The following is a 14,368-nucleotide window of genomic DNA, read 5'->3' as shown; positions in this document are numbered from 1 at the left end:
TCCAACAGAACGGCACGTCAGGAGCATCCGAGGTGTCGCAATCCCAGAATGCCGTTGGCTGGCAGGTCAGGAGTGTGAATCAGACGATGCAACGGCCTGCGATTGAGACGAGCTTTTGATTGATGCAATTATGCAGATGAAGGAGCTGAGCTAACAATCCTACAGTTAAAGGTGGATCAAGCATCTCCGTAATTCCAGGCTGCTTGGATCTGCTCTGCTGTCCCCAGGAGAACTCGGATGAATGTGTGACGTGAGTCCAGGTCTGTGGGTGAAAGGTTGCATCTACTGTATTCATGTGACAGGTGGTGGAATCTCATGTTTAGAGCAAATGACTCAACCTGCTATCAGCAAAAAAAATCTGTAAATATATGCTGAGTGTACTGAATGTCAGAGCAGCAAGAGTCAGATTTGGGTGTCATAATTCTTTGCATCTTAAGTTTTCATTCCACTCTACATACAGCAACCAACACACTCCTGTAAATTAGGCTGCTATTGGGCTGCATCCAAGGTTTGTCATGCTTAGAGTAGACCCATTGAAAGTAGGGCATGACTAATTTCAATGCATTAATTTTAACTGATCTACTTTGAGTCATATGAAGGCTGGATACAGACCTATTTTTCTAGAAAAAGTGTTGCCAGAACACACCATGAACACCTCCCTTGTTCTTTTAGAAGGGCAATGTTGTCCACCTGAGAGGTGCCAGAACTGAGTTTCAGCAAGTTCTGGCTGAAAATAAGCCCTGGCTGGATTCAACCCATTGGTATCATCTCAGGAATGTTCAGAGAAGACCAAGCATGGTCTCACTTCCATATCAGTTTTGTGCAAGGAGATCAGGAAGAATGCACAATAAACAGGTTATCTGGAGGAGCCCTCACTTTGGATATGGAATTAAGTCTGTCTCCCCAGCCCCAGAGATGGGGATCTCCCCAAGCTTGTTAGTCTCTTTTCCTCAAGAAGGTCAGAAATGCTCAAGTAAGACCAGACTTTCTGTTTATCAAGCCAAGGTGCTCAAAGCAAACAATACACAACCTGGCTAGCAAAGCCTGATTAGAGGCATCCTTTGTTCCATCCATTCCATGTTATCCTTGAGGCAGAGAACAGTTGGGCTTGCAAAACAGCCTCGAGGTCCTCACATGCCCTTCCCAAGAGGATTCTACTCAGAGCTGGCCTGGGACATTTTGCAGCTTGATGCAAAACAGAAAATGACACCCCTCCCAGCCATCACAACCCTACAACACTTCTGCAGCCCCCCCCATCCCCACTGAAGACATCAGGGGAGTAAAAGGAGGGAGAAGAGGAACAGGCAGCAGTGAGCAGCAAGCATCATGCTCCTCAGAGGCAGGATCTGACACCTGAGGCAACTGCCTCACCTCACCTCATGGTCCTGCTTCCAAGGCTGCAGGGTTCAAGACTAGGCTGACTTACTATAAATCACTATGCTGACTTAAATAAATGTATTTTGGTGCACAGGGCAGGAACGACCAATCTATACAGATTGCCGGAAGAAATATCAACAACCTCAGATATGCAGATGACACGACTCTTGAGAGTCCCATGGACTGCAAGATCAAACCTCTCCATTCTGAAGGAAATCAGCCCTGAGTGCTCACTGGAAGGACAGATCCTGATGCTGAGGCTCCAATACTTTGGCCACATCATGAGAAGAGAAGACTCCCTGGAAAAGACCCTGATGTTGGGAAAGATGGAGGGCACAAGGAGAAGGGGACAGGACGAGATGGTGGGACAGTGTTCTCGAAGCTACCAACGGGAGTTTGACCAAACTGCGGGAGGCAGTGGAAGACAGGAGTGCCTGGCGTGCTCTGGTCCATGGGGTCACGAAGAGTCGGACACGACTAAACGACTAAACAACAACAACATTGCACAACTAGGGCCAAACTAGACAAGGATACTTTCAGATTGTCATCATTTTATGGGTGAGATTTGGCCGCATTCTGGCAAATTCAGACTTGTTATGTACTGAGCTGAATCCTAGAATGCAGCAGTCTGATTGGTCCGCAGGAGCCACCCAATCCAGCTCCAGGTGGAAGTGAATCAGCAACCTGATTGGCCTGCAGGAGCAGCCAATCAGGCTCCTGGATGAAGTGAATCAGCAACATGATTGGCCTACTGGAGCAGCCCGGAATTAGTCAATCATGAGGGGCCCATTGTGTAAATAAAGTATATATAGCTAGACGTTTTGGGGAAAGTTTCATTCATTGCTACTACGAGCTGAATAAAGAGCATACAATTCACTCTCGACTCTGAGTATATTTCAAGACTCATTAAACAACCATTGTTGTAATGTAAACAACCAGTGTTGGTCCTTTCCAGACTGTCTTCTTATTGCACATTATTTGCAGGGAGGCTATATGTGGCCAGCTGTTTTATCGAGCGTTTGTTCTGATTTGTTTGCAGGGCAGTTACACAATGTAGTGTCCAGAAGTTGTTGTTCTACACTTTCCATTTGAATTTCCCCATTACCACAAAAACTCTGGCTTTCCCCCTCTTTTGGAAATGGGTTTGATGCACAAGAGCACGAAGCCGTTTCAACTGCGCAATCCAAATTTGCCCTTGTGCACTGACTCCCACCTGCAAAACTGTACGAGTCTGGAAGTGCCCGTGCTCCCGCAAATTTTGTGCAAATGTATGCACAATAAGCAGTTTGTCTGCAAGCAACAGCAGTAGGTCTGTCATTTGATGGATCCCTTATACAACTATAGAGACCCAGTCACGGATTTCCTGCCATCTTGTCTGGTTGAGCAACACAGGTGGAGCTGTAACGTAAAAAAGTTCCTCATTGCCAGAATGTCAGAGGTGTCAATTAAGGAGCTGAGGAAGCAGCCCAGAGGCATTCAGCGCAAACAAGCAAGCATTATGCTTCTTTACTTGGACTGCGCAGGAAGTTTCTGCCAATCAGTGTCAACAAGACTGAGCTCGATGGAGCAATAGGCTGACTCAGTAGAAGGCACGGAGTAGAATGTCCCTTAGGCCTGCAATGGGCTGTGCCACCATACATTTCACATCAACACAGCCATTTTGTCCTATTTATTTATATTTACTGCATTTACTTTATTTATTTTTTATAATATCATATCATATCATAACAATTGTTATTTAATAATAATAATAATAATAATAATAATAATAATAATAATAATAATTTATTATTTATATCCCGCCCTCCCCAGCCGAAGCCGGGCTCAGGGCAGCTAACAACAATAAAATAAGACAACATTTTAAAATCATTTCATTAAAAAATTACTTCAAATCAAATTGATGGCAACCATTGGGTAGATTGCCAAAGGAGGGAGTCAGGCTGTGCCCTGGCCAAAGGCTTGGTGGAACAGCTCTGTCTTGCAGGCCCTGCAGAAAGATGTCAAGTCCCACAGGGCCCTAATCTCTTGTGGCAGAGCGTTCCACCAGATCGGAGCCACAGCTGAAAAAGCCCTGGCTCTGGTTGAGGCCAGCCTAACCTCTCTGTGGCCTGGGACCTCCAAGATGTTTTTGTTTGAAGATCATAAATTCCTCTGTGGGACATACCAGGAGAGGCGGTCCCCTGATTTTAGAAAATATAAACTTATAACAAAGTCAATTAAAAATCCATATAAAGTGAAATCAGTAGAATGCAAATAAACCTCATAATGGGAAATTAAAAGAAACTTTATTGGATGTTAATGACAATATGAATTAAAATGTAAAATGCAATCAAGGTAACTAATTGTATCTGTAAATGAATACAGACAAACAACAAGACGTGTATATACAGAAAGATTTATTTGTATATAGCCACTGTACGGATAAAGTTGAAAGAAGAACAACAATATATAAAATCGATAAAGACAATGCAAAAAACTTAGTGACGACATAAAAAAGCCAGAAGAAGGAAGGAGGGAAGTCAACTTTTAGGAGTAAATGTAAATGTAAATGTAAAGTAATGTGTATATGTATAGTATGTAATCATATATTCAATATTTACAACTGCATATCAATCCGTTGTACACATTTTTCATCCATCTAAGTTGTCCACAGTTTTTGTTACCTTACAGGTGCGATTAAAATCCTGCCCTTTCATCTGCTTACAATGGCCTCCCAAATAAATTATAATTCCCGCCCCCCATTCTTTTGTCCTGGTGGAGTTAGCTTTCAAGCAAGCCTGCTTTGGATTGTAGCCTTATCTTAAGTTCCCATTCATGGCTATCATTTCCAAGTGCTGTCAGAAGTGTGTGTCCTGACAGTCACGAAAAACCTGCCTCATTTGCCCTGCCCAAATGTGCATGCTCGCCCAGGGTTGCAATTACCTTCATAGCAGCTGCAAAGCACGTCCTCCGCCTACAACTTCTGTCTTCTACTGACAGAGAACTGGGATAGGGATGGAAGCTCTGGACCTGGGAAGTGGACCACACACCCCTTCCAAGCCTCTGAGACTCTGTTTCCATCTCCCGAGTCTCTTCCCCACTCCTTTGATGGATGGGGAATCTCTGGGACCTCTGGCACTTGGGGAAGGAGCATAGCTCAGTGGCAGAAGGTCACAGGTTCCCCAACTTCTCCTGGAAGGGCTAGGAAAGGCTCTCTGTCGGAAAAACCCAGGAGAGCTGCTGCTGGTCCGTGTGGACAGTACTGAGCTAGATGGGCCACAGGTGGTATAAAGCAGTTTCCTATGTGACAAATCCCAGTAGTGATGTATGGAAGTGAGAGCTGGACCATAAAGAAGGCCGATCGCCGAAGTATGGATGCTTTTGAATTCTGTTGCTGGAGGAGACTCTTGAGAGTCCCATGGACTGCAAGAAGATCAAACCTATCCATTCTTCTGGAAATCAGCCTTCTGAAGGAAATCAGAATCAAACTTTGGGACTCAGGTGCCTTGGCATGCAAGAAAAATAAGTTTCTAATCCATAACTGGTGGAGATATAAGGAAAAGCATGCAGTACCAAAAGGGGAAAGGTTATCACATGCCGTTTTGCGAGCGCTAGGCTGGACTCTCCCAATTGAAGCAATGCATAGGTGGTTATCCTGCATAGACTTCCATTGCTACAGGTGCATTTGTTCCTTCTGCCCTCTGTGAAACAGGTTGCAGATTCGTCTTTGCTGGATTTCATGCATAACAGTTTATTGCAGCTGCAGGGACACTTAGTCCCACCTGATCTTCAGAAATGCATCATTTCTTCAGCTTTGGGTCATCTGCTTATCCAGATGATGATATTCTCACTTCCTTCCTCCGAGCCATTCTGGATTTAAAAAATTTAACTGGACCAGATCTAGGACAGGCCCTTCCATGACTCCTTCCCACCCAATTAATTGCACGGCGGGGTTTTCCAACCTCTTTGTGTGAGACACACCGTAGTTCCTTCTGCCTGTGTTACTGTATGAGAGTGGCAGCTGGAACAGAGCCAGAGGCTTTGCTTAACATCCTGATCCTAGACATTATACCAGCATAATTGCCTGCTGTGTCAACATAACCATTACTAATTAGCATTTATTTACACTGAGCATATGCTAGGTGCTGCAATTACACCGCAGCAGCATTCTTCGTGCCATTGCATTTGCAAAGCAGCAAATCACCCCCAAGCACCTTCGCTGGTATATCAAGTCAAAATCTCTGTATGCATCCCCAGCATCAAAGTGCAGCTGGGTCGTTCTTTTCCCCAATTCAGATTGAAGCCGGTTTGGGGAGAAAATGCATCAAAACTCAGTGCAGTACAGTGGTACCTCGGGTTACATACGCTTCAGGATACATACGCTTCAGGTTACAGAAATAACCCAGAAATAGTGCTTCAGGTGAAGAACTTTGCTTCAGGATGAGAACAGAAATTGTGCTCCAGCAGCGCGGTGGCAGCAGGAGGCCCCATTAGCTAAAGTGGTGCTTCAGGTTAAGAACAGTTTCAGGTTATGAACAGTTTCAGGACCTCCGGAACGAATTAAGTACTTAACCCGAGGTACCACTGTATTTCATAAAATAGATACAGGATAGAAATGGATTGTGTACACCACTTCCCAAGCCTGCAGTGAAAGCACAATGGATGCAGAGTTAGCAGGTATGTTGGACTAGGAGGACTGAAGCTGGTTTGAAGGTTGAAACATGTCCAACAGTATCTCAAGATACTACAGGACCAACACGGGTTGTGGCTGATGGCATTGAGGATGGATGGCGGCTAACAGATTGAGGTTGAATCCTGACAAGACAGAAGTACTGTTTTGGGGGGACAGGAGGCGGGCAGGTGTGGAGGACTCCCTGGTCCTGAAGGACCAGGTGCGCAGCCTGGGAGTCATTTTGGACTCACAGCTGTCCATGGAGGCGCAGGTCAATTCTGTGTCCAGGGCAGCTGTCTGCCAGCTCCATCTGGTACACAGGCTGAGACCCTACCTGCCCGCGGACTGTCTTGCCAGAGTGGTGCATGTTCTGGTTATATCCCACTTGGACTCTTTTCCCCTTTCAAAAAGGGGAAAAGAGAGGACCCAAATAATTACCGCCCAGTCAGTCTGACATCAATACCAGGGAAGATTCTGGAGCAGATCATTAAGCAAACAGTCTGTGAGCACCTGGAAAGGAATGCTGTGATCACCAATAGTCAGCATGGATTTCTGAAAAATAAGTCATGTCAGACTAACCTGATCTCGTTTTTTGACAGAATTACAAGCCTGGTAGATGAAGGGAACGCAGTGGATGTAGCCTACCTTGATTTCAGCAAGGCATTTGACAAGGTGCCCCATGATATTCTTGTAAAGAAGCTGGTAAAATGCGGTCTTGACTATGCTACCACTCAGTGGATTTGTAACTGGCTGACTGACCGAACCCAAAGGGTGCTCATCAATGGTTCCTCTTCATCCTGGAGAAGAGTGACTAGTGGGGTGCCACAGGGTTCTGTCTTGGGCCCGGTCTTATTCAACATCTTTATCAACGACTTGGATGATGGACTCAAGGGCATCCTGATCAAATTTGCAGATGACACCAAACTGGGAGGGGTGGCTAACACCCCAGAGGACAGGAACACACTTCAAAATGACCTTGACAGATTAGAGAACTGGGCCAAAACAAACAAGATGAATTTTAACAGGGAGAAATGTAAAGTATTGCACTTGGGCAAAAAAAATGAGAGGCACAAATACAAGATGGGTGACACCTGGCTTGAGAGCACTACATGTGAAAAGGATCTAGGAGTCTTGGTTGACCACAAACTTGACATGAGCCAACAGTGTGACGCGGCAGCTAAAAAAGCCAATGCAATTCTGGGCTGCATCAATAGGAGTATAGCATCTAGATCAAGGGAAGTAATAGTGCCACTGTATTCTGCTCTGGTCAGACCTCACCTGGAGTACTGTGTCCAGTTCTGGGCACCACAGTTCAAGAAGGACATTGACAAACTGGAACGTGTCCAGAGGAGGGCAACCAAAATGGTCAAAGGCCTGGAAACGATGCCTTATGAGGAACGGCTAAGGGAGCTGGGCATGTTTAGCCTGGAGAAGAGGAGGTTAAGGGGTGATATGATAGCCATGTTCAAATATATAAAAGGATGTCACATAGAGGAGGGAGAAAGGTTGTTTTCTGCTGCTCCAGAGAAGCGGACACGGAGCAATGGATCCAAACTACAAGAAAGAAGATTCCACCTAAACATTAGGAAGAACTTCCTGACAGTAAGAGCTGTTCGACAGTGGAATTTGCTGCCAAGGAGTGTGGTGGAGTCTCCTTCTTTGGAGGTCTTTAAGCAGAGGCTTGACAACCATATGTCAGGAGTGCTCTGATGGTGTTTCCTGCTTGGCAGGGGGTTGGACTCGATGGCCCTTGTGGTCTCTTCCAACTCTATGATTCTATGATTCTATGATTCTATGATTCTATGACTAATGCCATGCGCTCTACGTGGGGCTACCTTTGAAGGTGACTCGGAAACTGCAACTAATCCAGAATGCAGCAGCTAGACTGGTGAATGGGAGCGGCCGCCGAGACCACATAACACCGGTCTTGAAAGACCTACATTGGCTCCCAGTATGTTTCCTTTCCAAGACAAACTCTGGTTAACCCTAGTGATCTTCTCCGACTCCCTTACTGAGAACCAAAAGGCAGCATCCCAGATGGTCCTTAGCTGTGGAGGCCTGAAGATGTTTCTGTGCAGTCAGCATCCCTTAGGACGTGTACAAGATGGCACAGATGCACCTGACCCAGATGGAGAGAGCATGACGAGTCACAGACTCTTCCCGTTGGCATCACAGAGCCTCTGAAGGATGAACGCTCCCCCACAGGCAGCTCCACCCTTGATCTTCCTCATATCATGCTCCTTTGCCATGCGCCTTTGTGCATTCCATGCAATGCCCATTTCTTGCACATTCTCCCAGTTTGACTTTGCAGAAAGTAGGGTGCGCACTTCTGAGGACAGGTGGGTGGGACGCCCAAGAATGCCCCCAACTCTGATCTTAGCACCCCGGAAGGTTGGTAGGGATGCAGGAGGCATTCAGATAGAGAGAGACTGTGGGACGCAATCTATTGGTGCAGTCAAATGCAACATTCCTTATTTTCCTAGCGTAGGCACAGACAGCGGGACATCCAGTCAGTGTAACTTCCACTGATCTTGAGCTTCCTCCCTCTGCATGTGACCTGGGAGATGCGCCCGACTGTGGCTGACTCCATAAAAGAGCCAAGTCACGCAGCCATTTTCTCAGTCTAGCTTTTGTCTCTCTCTCTTGTCTTATTCTCTCTTTTGCTGCCACGCTGCTCTCCTGCAGCCATTTTGTTACCTTAATGTAAATTTTGCTGTCTGCTGGCCTATAGCCAGCAGCACATGAGTTCCGTCTCCTAACAACAACAACAATAACAATAATAAATTTTATTTATACCCCGCCCTTCTCAGCCGAGACCGGGCTCAGGGCGGCTAACACCAAATATATAATACATTAAAAACACAAAATCAAACGATTACTTTAAAACATAATTCGAATCACATTTAAAATCAAAATAAAATTAAGTGGGAAACCCACAAATAATAACCGTAGGGGTAAGGAATTAAAAGTGAGATGAACTCACTGTTTCTTTGTGTAACTACCAAGTCAAGCCTGCCTTTCAGGAATCAAATTGTGAACTGAAATGTGAGTAAACTTTTTGTTACTTTACTCGGAAAGACTCTTGTGCCTTTATTCTTTTAGGAGGGATCAAAGGGGACGCCAGAAATGATCTTAACTAAGAGATTCAAACGAATCTGCAAACTATTTTCCAGCTATTTTGAATGGAATCCGCTCTGCTACATCGCTTACTAGCGTGAGTGAAGGAAGGATAATACTTATTCAGTATATCTTTTCCTACTATCCTTAACATTCCTACAAAGAGAAGCCGAACTGAGGAGCTGGGTTATGAGAGCCACACTCCGCATAACTGTCCTGACCCAAATCTCCCCAGAGTCGGAGAACTGCAGAAAGTGATTCAGAAGGAAACAGAGGGAGATGCTGTAGGGAGGTAAAGGAGTGCACCAGCCTCTCAGAAGAAGACTTTCCCTTGCCTTGATGTTCCTCAGCCCATGCCTGCGGGGATCCAGGTCTGACTCAGCTCTCTGAGCCCTGGAGTTGCCTCACTGGATGACTCCCACATGCAGCCTTCCCTGGCAGAGTTTAGCTTAGGTACAACACCTGCACGCCCTCAGAAGACATTTGGGGTGGAGGAATACAAATCATAGCCACATAAACTGGGGAAGCCACCATGGGCTTATCCACTTCAGCCCTAGAGAAAAGTAACAATATTCTGCATTCTGCCCACTAAACCAAGTGGCGGGGAGTTCCCAGGGCAGCGCTACGGAGTTAGCAGAGGAGCTAGTGCAGTGCAATGGTTAGCAGGATAGTTGGACGAGGGCCAGCGAGACTCTCACTCAAATCTCCTCTCCTCTCTGGGTGGCCTTCGGCCCTTCGCCAACTCTCAGGCTACCCTCCCTCAGAACACTCAAATAGGAGGGGAGAGGCAGAGGCATTTCCCAGAATTCCTTGAGTTAAGGGTGGGATATGCAATAAGGAAGGGGAAAATAAAAATATAAATGAAGCCAACAAAAAAGCTAAGAAGCTAAGGAAAGCCTCAGACCAAAAACCTCATCTACTTTGTTGTTGTTGTTTAGTCATTTAGTCGTGTCCGACTCTTTGTGACCCCCTGGACCAGAGCATGCCAGGCACTCCTGTCTTCCACTGCCTCCCGCAGTTTGGTCAAACTCATGTTGGTCTCTTCAAGAACACTGTCCAACCATCTTGTCCTCTGTCGTCCCCTTCTCCTTGTGCCCTCCATCTTCCCCAACATCAGGGTCTTTTCCAGGGAGTCTTCTCTTCTTGGAGCCTCAGCTTCAGGATCTGTCCTTCCAGTGAGCACTCAGGGCTGATTCTTGGGATAAAAGCAATGACAAACCTAGACAGCATCTTAAAAAGCAGAGACATCATCTTGCCGACAAATGTCCATATAGTTAAAGCTATGGTTTTCCCAGTAGTGATGTATGGAAGTGAGAGCTGGACCATAAAGAAGGCTGATCACCGAAGAATGGATGCTTTTGAATTCTGGTGCTGGAGGAGACTCTGGAGAGTCCCATGGACTGCAAGAAGATCAAACCTCTCCATTCTGAAGGAAATCAGCCCTGAGTGCTCACTGGAAGGACAGATCCTGAAGCTGAGACTCCAAGACTTTGGCCACCTCATGAGAAGAGAAGACTCCCTGGAAAAGACCCTGATATTGGGAAAGATGGAGGGCACAAGGAGAAGGGGACGACAGAAGACAAGATGGTGGGACAGTGTTCTCGAAGCTCCTAACATGAGTTTGACCAAACTGCAGCAGGCAGTGGAAGACAGGAGTGCCTGGCATGCTCTGGTCCAGGGGGTCACAAAGAGTCGGACACAATAGATGACTAAACAACAACAACAAAACTGTTATGTACTGAGTTGAATAGGATCCAAAAGGCAGCAGTCTGATTGGTCCTAGAACAATAGGATTCAGAATGCATCAGTCTGATTGGTCCCAGAACATTAGGGTCCAGAATGCAGCAGTCTGATTGGTCCACAGGAGCCAACCAATCCAGCTCCAGGTGGAAGTAAATCCGCAACCTGATTGGCCTACAGGTGAATCCCGGAATTAGCCAATCACATGGAGCCCATTGTGTAAATAATGTATATAAAGCAGACATTCTGGGGGAACTTCCATTCCTCCTCACCACTATGAGCTGAATAAAGAGCATGAAAGTCACTCTTGACTCCGAGTATATTTCAAAAACATTCTTGTTGGCACTCTCTGCCCCGGTTCACTATTAAAAGGATGGGTGTTGCTGAGAGAAAGCAGCTTGCAATTTTGAGATTTGAGCTGTAGGGCTCAAACTTTATCACGCAGCATCTTTTTCATTATCTTCAGCTCCCTTATGCCTGGGATATGCAGGCTTTGCCCACCCGCTCCCTCGAAATTCTCCAGAGACAGCAAGGCACCCCTCCCTTGGCACAGTTTCCCCATTGTCAAGTTGGCTGTTACGAACTTTCCCTCAATGTTTAATTGCAATCTGCCTTCCTGAAGTTTCAAATCCATCTTGCGGTTTAACTCAAAGGACTCGCTTTTGAAAATGCAAGCGATGTGTGTGTGTTTTTTTATAAGGACAGTGCGGTGCGACTTGAATTAATAAATAAATAAAAAGATAGAAAGAACACACATTTAAAGAAGATGAGAAAATGTTTACTGAATATATGGGTGAAAATTCTGCATATTTAAAAACGCTGGTACCATTAAGATAAATTCAACAGTTTTGATGGATGTAACAATGCAATACTGAATGGTTTGGTTCATGTAAAGTATTTTTTTAAATAATTTTTCTTAATTGATTTCCCACATTTTTAACATCCTCACAATATTCATGTAAAATACACAGGGATGTTTGGTATGCAAAATGAACCACGGAAAGAGAAGAAGGGAAGGGAATTAAGGTTACCTAAATGAATATTTTGAATTGTCAATTAGAAAAGAATTAATAAAAATTATATTAAAAATAAGTAAGTAAGTAAATAAATAGTTAACAGTTTATTTTTTTAAAAGATATTTATTAAAGTTTTCAATTTTTTATGCAAACAAAAAACAAACAAAAAAACTAAAAAAACCATATAGTTAATAATACATAATTTTCAATAACATATTTCTCTGACCTCCTCATGCCTCCCCTTCTTGTATTCCATTTCAAATTATTTGTTCAGCAAATCCTTAACTTAAAGCATTACAGCTTATAATAACACCTTGTTTTCTACCCAATCATTTTTTTTCATATTCCTTTATACCATTACAGCTAGAAGCCACTCAGTTTCAATCCAGCATCATTCAACATTCCTTAATTTTACAATATTTCTGTAAGTAGTCCTTAAATTTTTTCCAGTCTTCTTCTGCCGACTCTTCTCCCTGGTCACGGATTCTGCCAGTCATTTGTGCCAATCCCATACAGTCAATCAGTTTCATCTGCCATTCTTCCAGAGTGGGTAAATCTTGCGTCTTCCAATACTTTGCGATGAGTATTCTTGCTGCTGTTGTAGCATACATAAAAAACGTTCTATCCTTCTTTGACACCAATTGGCCGACCATGCCCAGGAGAAAGGCCTCTGGTTTCTTCAAGAAGGTATATTTAAACACCTTTTTCAACTCATTGTATATCATTTCCCAGAAAGCCTTAATCCTAGGGCACGTCCACCAAAGGTGAAAGAATGTACCTTCATTTTCTTTACATTTCCAACATTTGTTATCGGGCAAATGATAGATTTTTGCAAGCTTGACTGGGGTCATGTACCACCTATACATCATTTTCATAATATTCTCTCTTAAGGCATTACAAGCCATAAATTTAATCCCGGTGGTCCACAACTGTTCCCAGTCAGCAAACATAATGTTATGTCCAACGTCTTGTGCCCATTTAATCATTACAGATTTAACCGTCTCATCCTGAGTATTCCATTTCAGCAGCAAGTTATACATTTTTGACAAAGTCTTAGTTTTGGGTTCTAACAATTCTGTTTCCAATTTAGATTTTTCCACCTGGAAACCAACTTTCTTATCCAAATTGTAAACCTCCATTATCTGATAATAATGAAGCCAGTCTCGCACTTTATCTTTTAATTTCTCAAAACTCTGCAATTTCAGTCTGTCCCCTTCTTGCTCCAAAATTTCCCAATATTTTGGCCATTTGGCCTCCATGTTAAGTTTTTTCTGAGCCTTAGCCTCCATTGGTGACAACCACCTTGGGGTTTTATTTTCCAATAGATCCTTATATCTAATCCAAACATTAAACAGTGCTCTCTTGACAATATGGTTTTTGAAAGCTTTATGTGCTTTAACCTTGTCGTACCACAAATATGCATGCCACCCAAATACATTGTTAAAACCTTCAAGATCCAAAATGTCTGTATTCTCAAGAAGCAGCCAGTCTTTCAACCAGCAGAATGCTGCTGATAATAAATAGTTAACAGTTTAATAGAAGTTTGGAAAACATGGCTGTGTGATGAAATGTCTCTTGCCGCACAAACTAAGAATATATGATTCATAGTAAAATTGACACGAGAGAGAGAGAACGAACCTGGAAAACCTTTGCTCCTGCAAAACACACCTGACATTATGGCATGATTAATGCAAGATGGCAGATATTGTACCGCCTTTCCTAGGGATCTCAGATAACTTGGGATTCCTGCTTTGCAATGTGCTTGGAGTAGATGACCTCTGGGGTCCCTTCCAATTCTACAGTTCTCTTCTCTTCTCTGGAGATTGCATCCAGACACGTTCAAGACATGACTGGTTGGGGAAGCAAAAAGAAAACTTGAGCCCAGACTACAATAGTCCCTACTAACTAGGGGCAGCCCCTATTTTTCCTATCAGATAGATCACTGTCTCTGTTTCATCATAGCGTTTTGAGTTTGTGGCTGCCAAACACCTATAATCCTAGCAAATGTTAAATGCTAATCAAGCCAGGTTGGCTTCCTGGATGAGGTAACCACCTGGGTGATGGGCCATTAAGAGAACAAAGGAAAGGGGGCTCTTTGCCACAAGAAAAATAGGTGGGGTCCCTCCTCTAGCTCTTAGATAGATAGAAGGACAATGCTTGAGTTTAGATAGCCGAGTTGGCTGTGATGTGACCTAGAGGGGGAAACTGTGAGCTGGAAAGGCAGGGGAAAGCCTGGTTTCTTCTTGAATCGTAGGCTGTGGCTATGGGAGAAACATGACCCTTTTGGGGTGGTGATGCTGAGCCATCGTAGGCTCAGGTTGTATATACAGTGGACACTCGGGTTGCGAACGTGATCCGTGCGAGATGCACGTTCGCAACCTGCAGCGTTTGCAACCCGCAGCGGCGCGTCTGCGCACGGAGGGGTTGCGATTCAGCGCTTCTGCCCATGCACAAAGCACAATTTAGC

At 44.4% G+C, this 14,368-nt stretch overlaps 1 protein-coding gene across 2 annotated transcripts in view; it reads right to left on the bottom strand.

Annotated features, from left to right (window-relative positions):
• Nucleotides 1–10,224, bottom strand: part of TPGS2 (tubulin polyglutamylase complex subunit 2) — a 190,199-nt gene extending 179,975 nt beyond the window's left edge. The window contains exon 1 of one of the 2 annotated variants that reach the window (XM_053409009.1): nt 10,066–10,224. The gene's annotated coding sequence lies outside the window, so the exon portion shown is untranslated. The remainder of the gene's footprint in view (nt 1–10,065) is intronic. The other variant, XM_053409008.1, reaches the window with a different exon arrangement.
• Between the last annotated feature and the right edge of the window lie 4,144 nt (nt 10,225–14,368).

Source organism: Podarcis raffonei, chromosome 11 (genome assembly GCF_027172205.1).
Source record: "Podarcis raffonei isolate rPodRaf1 chromosome 11, rPodRaf1.pri, whole genome shotgun sequence".
Lineage (NCBI taxonomy): Eukaryota > Metazoa > Chordata > Lepidosauria > Squamata > Lacertidae > Podarcis > Podarcis raffonei.
This window is presented reverse-complemented; position numbering and strand designations above follow the sequence as displayed.